The 6,130-nt window shown below is 42.9% G+C and overlaps 1 protein-coding gene across 1 annotated transcript in view; it reads left to right on the top strand.

Annotated features, from left to right (window-relative positions):
• The window catches only part of LOC108799984 (protein unc-13 homolog A-like), a gene marked incomplete at its 3' end in the record, with an annotated part of 40,394 nt that overhangs the window by 3,668 nt on the left and 30,596 nt on the right, over positions 1–6,130 (top strand). The window contains exon 2 of the mRNA XM_018571937.1: positions 1,251–1,282. The remainder of the gene's footprint in view (positions 1–1,250; positions 1,283–6,130) is intronic.

Below are 6,130 nucleotides of genomic sequence, written 5' to 3'. Positions count from 1 at the left end.
GGGGGGGGGGGGGGGAAGCTATGCAACTTCTACACAACTGACTTCACTTAATTAAGTCTCCATTTTGAATAGACAAACCATGAGGCCAAGTCCTTGTCCTCCACCATTTTAAAACATATATTTCCCAGAGGGCAACGGTCACTGTCTGCATATAAAATGTACATTTAGCCCCAAAATCTCCTGTTCTCTTGCTGGGCCATAATCGGTGGGTAAGAGGCCAGTCTGCAGCCCCCTCCAACTAGCACAGTGACGGTGCAGTTCGTCACAGCCGGTATCGGTTTTTGGTATCGAACAATTTTCACAAGTATAATTACTCGTGAAAATGCCAAGTATCAGTGTTGGTGGATCTCTACATGTTAATATTACTTTCATTGCTGAGCAATGTAAGAAATAGTAACTTATATTCTCATGAAATAAATGATTGCTCAGCCTTAGTGCCATATATCAGCAGCATGCAGAGTCACTCCCAGTAAAGCAGAGGTTCCTCTGCTGAGGTTAGGACTAGGGGCGTTTTTCACAGATACAGTCTATGGTGGCAGGCTTCCAGTTCTTACACGTGCACCATCGGCATCTCCCCATCTCCTTCTCCTCAGCTTGGCTCCCACTCTAACATCCGAGCCGAAGAGATCACTCCGCCGGTGCACTGTGGATAGGTGGAGTGATCTGACAGGACAGAGGCAGCTCAGGCAAACATAGTTCCAAGTGGCCGCAATTAACTAAGGAAAACTAAGGGAAAGCTGTGACTCTGGTGGGCGCTAGATATGACAGTGGGCCCTGGGCAATTGCCCACTTTGCCCATTGGATAAAGCGACCCTGAGGGGGCAGTGGGGCGTCCCAGTCAGATGTTTCTCAAGTTAAATCTCTAAGTAAAGCTTTACCTTGAATTGTGAAAATTCCTAATAGGTCATACGGCTGCTAATTGTAGACAAGACACCTCTGTGAATCAAAGGTTTTTCCTCTCTGTCTATTTGGAAGGTAAAGGAATTAGATTTCACGTTCCAAAGTAGAGCAAGGTAAAGAGTCTGTCCCTAAATCTGAGTCTCCTAGATCATCAGAGATTTTTAAATAGTATTTTAACTGTCATTAGTCAATGCCCCAGTAGTCATTGTAATTAATAAATGTAGACACAATTCTTCAAACAATAAATATTATCTGTAACACATATAAACATTAATTTTGTACAAACTATTCTGAAAATACTGCGATTTGTGTTATTGTGCATTTGAACTAAGTTGTTTTGTTTTTTTTACAGTGAAAAAAGCTACTTTTGATGGCCCCCAAGGTAAGAAGTACATATATTATATATATATATTGCAAGCATGCATTTTTTTTTAGAGAGTAAGCATGTTCTTTTTTTTGTTCTAAAAAACAGAAAGTGCATTGTGTGTGCCATATTTTGCAAATTGTAGCATTGGGTGTGCCAAATGTTATCAATTGTAGCATTGGAGCTGCCAATTTTTTTCAATTGGGTGTGCCATATTGTGTCAGTTGTAACATTGGGTGTGCCATATTTAATCAACTGCAGCATTAGGTGTGACATATTTTATTAATATTTGTAAAGAGGCAAGTTTACAGGGAATTGAGAGTATTCATTTTCAACACAGGAGAGGACTTGCTACAAGTGTGTAGAAAAAAAAAGCAAGGCTGGGTTTCAGCTTTAAATTATCCACAAGGGGTAGTATAGGGGTTAAATTACATACAAGGGGTAGATACCAAACATGTCAAGTCTTAAAATTGTGTGCGCCTGCTAAATTGCAAAGCACTACCATGGCCAAAACTGCCCATAGGCGATGCTTTAAAAGCTTTCACTGCTTATTAATTTAGTTTTAACAGTGATTGATGGCCCTAGAATTATTGCTTGCACTCCAACGTTCACAGTGATAAGTTACATGTGTGACATTATCATAATTTTCGCAGTTTTTTTTTATATGTGATTGCTATCACATAGGGGACCAGAAGCTGTCTGGTCCAAGCCATAGCTCATGATCCTGGTTCTATATTAACTGATCCTTTTGCCCTCCAACATGCTCCTCCACCATGGTCCTATCCTAGTTATTATGTCAACGGGCTAGCAGAAAACATTTGCCAGGTATCTGGAATGAGTCTTCTTTCAGTGCAATACTTTACCTCAAATATTGGTCTGCGGAGAATCCGTGCAAGCAATATCTCATGTTCTTTTCTGGGGAATGCTTTTTTGGCAAATCAAGGGAGTCGTGGGGGGGTGTTGGTGGCATACGCTTTTGGCCCAGAAAAAGAAGGCAGAAACGTCATGGGGTAAAATGTCTGCACAGGTCTGCTGTAAGTCCTGGATAACCAAGTCTAGAAGCAAGCCCTCCTCTTACTCAGGGGGTGCCCCCACGTATGTTGGCCATTGTCTCCTTCTGGTCCCGGGACATTTCAGACATCCGGGTCCAGAATGTTGTGTACAGTGGCCACTAGCTACAATTTAGGTCCCTACCTCCATCCCGCTTAATGTTGTCAAACTTGCCGACATCCCTGCAAATGTTAGCTTCATGCTGCTCTAGAGCAGCTCTGCCAGGGGGTCACTGCCATTGTCCAGGTGGAGGAGAAGTGCCAGTTTCTATTCAACCTGCCACCATCTCCAAAGCAAAAGGAGGCATCCACTCCATACGGGATCTAAAGATTTCTTAAAGAGATTCATTTACGTTAATTAATTCCTAATGGAATCCGCCCAGTCAAACATAAATCCATAAATCAGCGCTGGATCTGACTCATCACCTGGAGTATCTAGGCCTATTCTTTGATATGGCCCTGTCCATGTTCTTCCTTCCACCAGTCTCTTTGCTCCCAGCCTTCAGTCCAGGAACTACCCAACCATCCACTCAGGATTTTGGGCCTGATGGTGGCTCACTATGAGGCAGGCCTGTATGCTTAGTTTCCATTCACAACATTGCAACTCAACATTCTGGCAGCTTGGGACAAGCTGACTCAGTCTCTGGATCATCCGCAGTGCCTGACCAGCAGGACCAGGCTTGCCTTGGTGTGGTGGATCTCCAGTCCGCACTAAAATGAGGGAAACCCTTCCTTCTGATGGTATGCAAGGTGCTCCCGTCTTATACCAGCCTGTCAGGTTGGGAGGAGACCTGGGTATCCTCCTAATACAGGATACTTGGTCGTCAGAGCTCAGCTCCCAATCATTATGCTTAAGCTTGAGGCGATTCAATAGTCAGACAAAGTGACAACAGTGGCCTACATTAAAATTCAGGGAGACACCAGAGTTTGTGTGGCTAAAAGAGAAGCAGACCTGATTCCGGCTTTGGCAGAGACTCACGTTCCAACCCCAACCCCAACCCCATCCGGGGAATGGTCTTTTCACCTGGAGTTGTTCTCCTGACTTCCAGGTTGAAACTGGACAGGTTTATTGTTTGCATCACAGATCCTTGGGCCTTTGTGATGGATGCTCAGGTGACTCTGTGTGATAAATTCAACCTGATCTACACTTTCCAGGCAGGATCAAGGTGAGAGGCATCCAAGTAATCTTCATTGCACCGAAGTGGCCCAGGAGGACATGGTACTCAGGCAGACATAGTCATATGCCTGGCAGACTCTTCACGGGCCCTCCGGATCTTCTGGAAATGTGGTCCCAGGAGGTGGTTTACCATCATGCTTCTCAGTTGCTGGCTTTAAAGGCTTGTCTGTTAAAGCGCCGGTCCTGAGGCACAGGGGGCTATTGAATTTGGTCATCTCTACATTCTTGAAGGCTAAAAAGTTGACACAAGTTTTACCATCCCCTTGGAGAGTGTACTTCGCAAGGAAATTCCATCCCAGAAAGTACTCTGTGGAACTAATTCTATTTTCTTTTCGAGTATAGACTAGATTAGCATGTGGCCTTGAGTAACGTCGAGAGTCAAATCTCACCCTTAGTAGTTCTTTTTCAGAGACTTGCCTCTCTCTCCTTAGTAAAAGCCTTTGTACAGGGTGCCATTCACATTCTACCTCCTGTACGTCCCCCAGTGTGATATCTCAATTTAGTGATATCAGTACTTAAAGTACTTTAACCCTGTTAGGGTTATTTTTCTGTCTACCCTTACTTGCAATGTAGCCTTTCTCATGGCCATAAAAGACAGATATCACCAGCAAAGTTTCGATTCTTTTGCTTATTATTGAAGAAACAGGTCACAAACGTCATTTAACCAATGTTTTGGGGCCATGCAGGGTCCCTTCTTCAGGGCGACATAGTGACAGGTTGTAACAGTCAGTTGGACTGCTTTCGGATGTCACAGGGTTCCAGAATACTTATTTTGTGTCCCGTTATGTACGAATAAGAAAATAGGATTTTTTGTCCTACCTGTAAAAACCTTTTCTTGGAGTATATTATGAGACACAGGTCCCTCCTCTCTGTTTATTTTGATCCACTCTTATTATTGTTTGCAACAAAATTGAGGCTTGCTGGGGGTGGGAGGGGTTATACTGTGCTTTCCTCACAGCTCTTGTTTGCCCATGTCTAATCTACCAAAGGCAGCAGCATAACCCAAGGTTCCAAAATAATTTGCCTTTTGTGCCATAATGTACCATGAATCCTCATGTTTCTGCCGGTGATCAGATCAGCTAATCTTGGAGATTCTTGATTGTTTTTCTGATGCTTGCCACATCAATTGCACAACTTTTCCATCTTCTGGCTTGCTACACAACACTTCTTGTTAGTTCTTTAAAACGTTTGTGGCTTCAAACTTAAATGGTCCATGAAAGGCACAGGATGCAATTTATTAATTTGTTATTTCCTTTTGTTGGTTCCAGCCTGTTTAATTTTTAACAACTTGATATGGATCACATTTTTTGCCCGCAGACTTTTCACAACTGTGTGGGACTCTGGCCGTTCTGCCAAAAATATACTCAGTTGTTTTGTTCATATCCCCTCCCACTTTTAGGAGATATGTATGAAACCATAACTGTGTTTTATAGGGCCATTGGATCTAATAATATCAGTAGTTACATAAAAATGGGTTATAATTAGTATTGATTCGACTAGAAATCTCCCTAACGTTTACTCTATATTCACCACTCTATTTATTACAGTGGTATTTTCAAACAAGATACACCTGTCAAAAATAACACCAAACAATATTGGGCCATGTGAAAAAAAATTATTCAATATGTGAACTTGTAATCAAACAAGATTTGCCCCAACCTGTTCATCCTATCATCACTGAATGTAGATTTATTCAGAAATTTGCCCAACATTGACTATTTTTTGTCTTACACAAGATTCAAACTATTCCCTAGTTTGGAGTAGGGAATGTGTATGTAAAGCCCTTCTTTGCTTTGGAGCATAGGAAGAGTGTAGAATATATGTTTTGTATATAGGTTCAGCACTTGGTTAACTTTTTTAACTGATAAAAAAAACCCAGTGTGCCCCCCTTCAGAATACACTAGCCTGGTATGCAAGAGACCAGCGAGTCTGCATGCCCCCTGATGATATGTTGATACTAACCCACACACTGTTCAGTATTGGAGGTGCTTTGAGGGATTCCCTCTAAAGAATAGGGGTCTCCCAAAGCACTGTAGACAGATGCTGATGGGCACTGTGGGTGCCGGCAAGGGGGGCACGTAGGTGGTTGCTTCCCCCCTAGTCAACTGGTTTTAGGGGTCCCACAGACCCCATACCTGTCTACCAGTATACATGCAGGTAAATGAAAGTTAGAAAAAAATGCATACGCATAAGTACAAATAGTACAAAAGTACAAATAGAACAAAAAGTACAAGTACCTTATTTTTTAAAACTAATATTTACCTGTCCAAGTTTCATTAATGTCCAAAGAGGTCCTACAGTAAATGTGTGTTTGGGGGGTATACAGGGACAATGAGGGCATGCTGGGTCTTGTAGTTCTCTGGGGGATATGTGGGGGTGTATAGGTACAAGGAGGGCATGCTGGTTCTTGTAGTTCCCTACAAGATATGTGTGTTTGGGGGTATACGGGTACAATGAGGGCATGCTGGATCTTGTAGTTCCCTGCAAGATATGTGTGTGTTGTGTGTGTGTACAAGGACAATGAGGGCATGCTGGGACTTGTAGTTCCCTGGGTGATATGTGTGTGTGTGTGTGTGTACAAGGACAATGAGGGCATGCTGGGACTTGTAGTTCCCTGGGTGATATGTGTGTGGGGGGGGG

Source organism: Nanorana parkeri, unplaced genomic scaffold (assembly GCF_000935625.1).
Source record: "Nanorana parkeri isolate BGI_ZX_2015 unplaced genomic scaffold, ASM93562v1 scaffold1872, whole genome shotgun sequence".
NCBI lineage: Eukaryota > Metazoa > Chordata > Amphibia > Anura > Dicroglossidae > Nanorana > Nanorana parkeri.
This window is presented reverse-complemented; position numbering and strand designations above follow the sequence as displayed.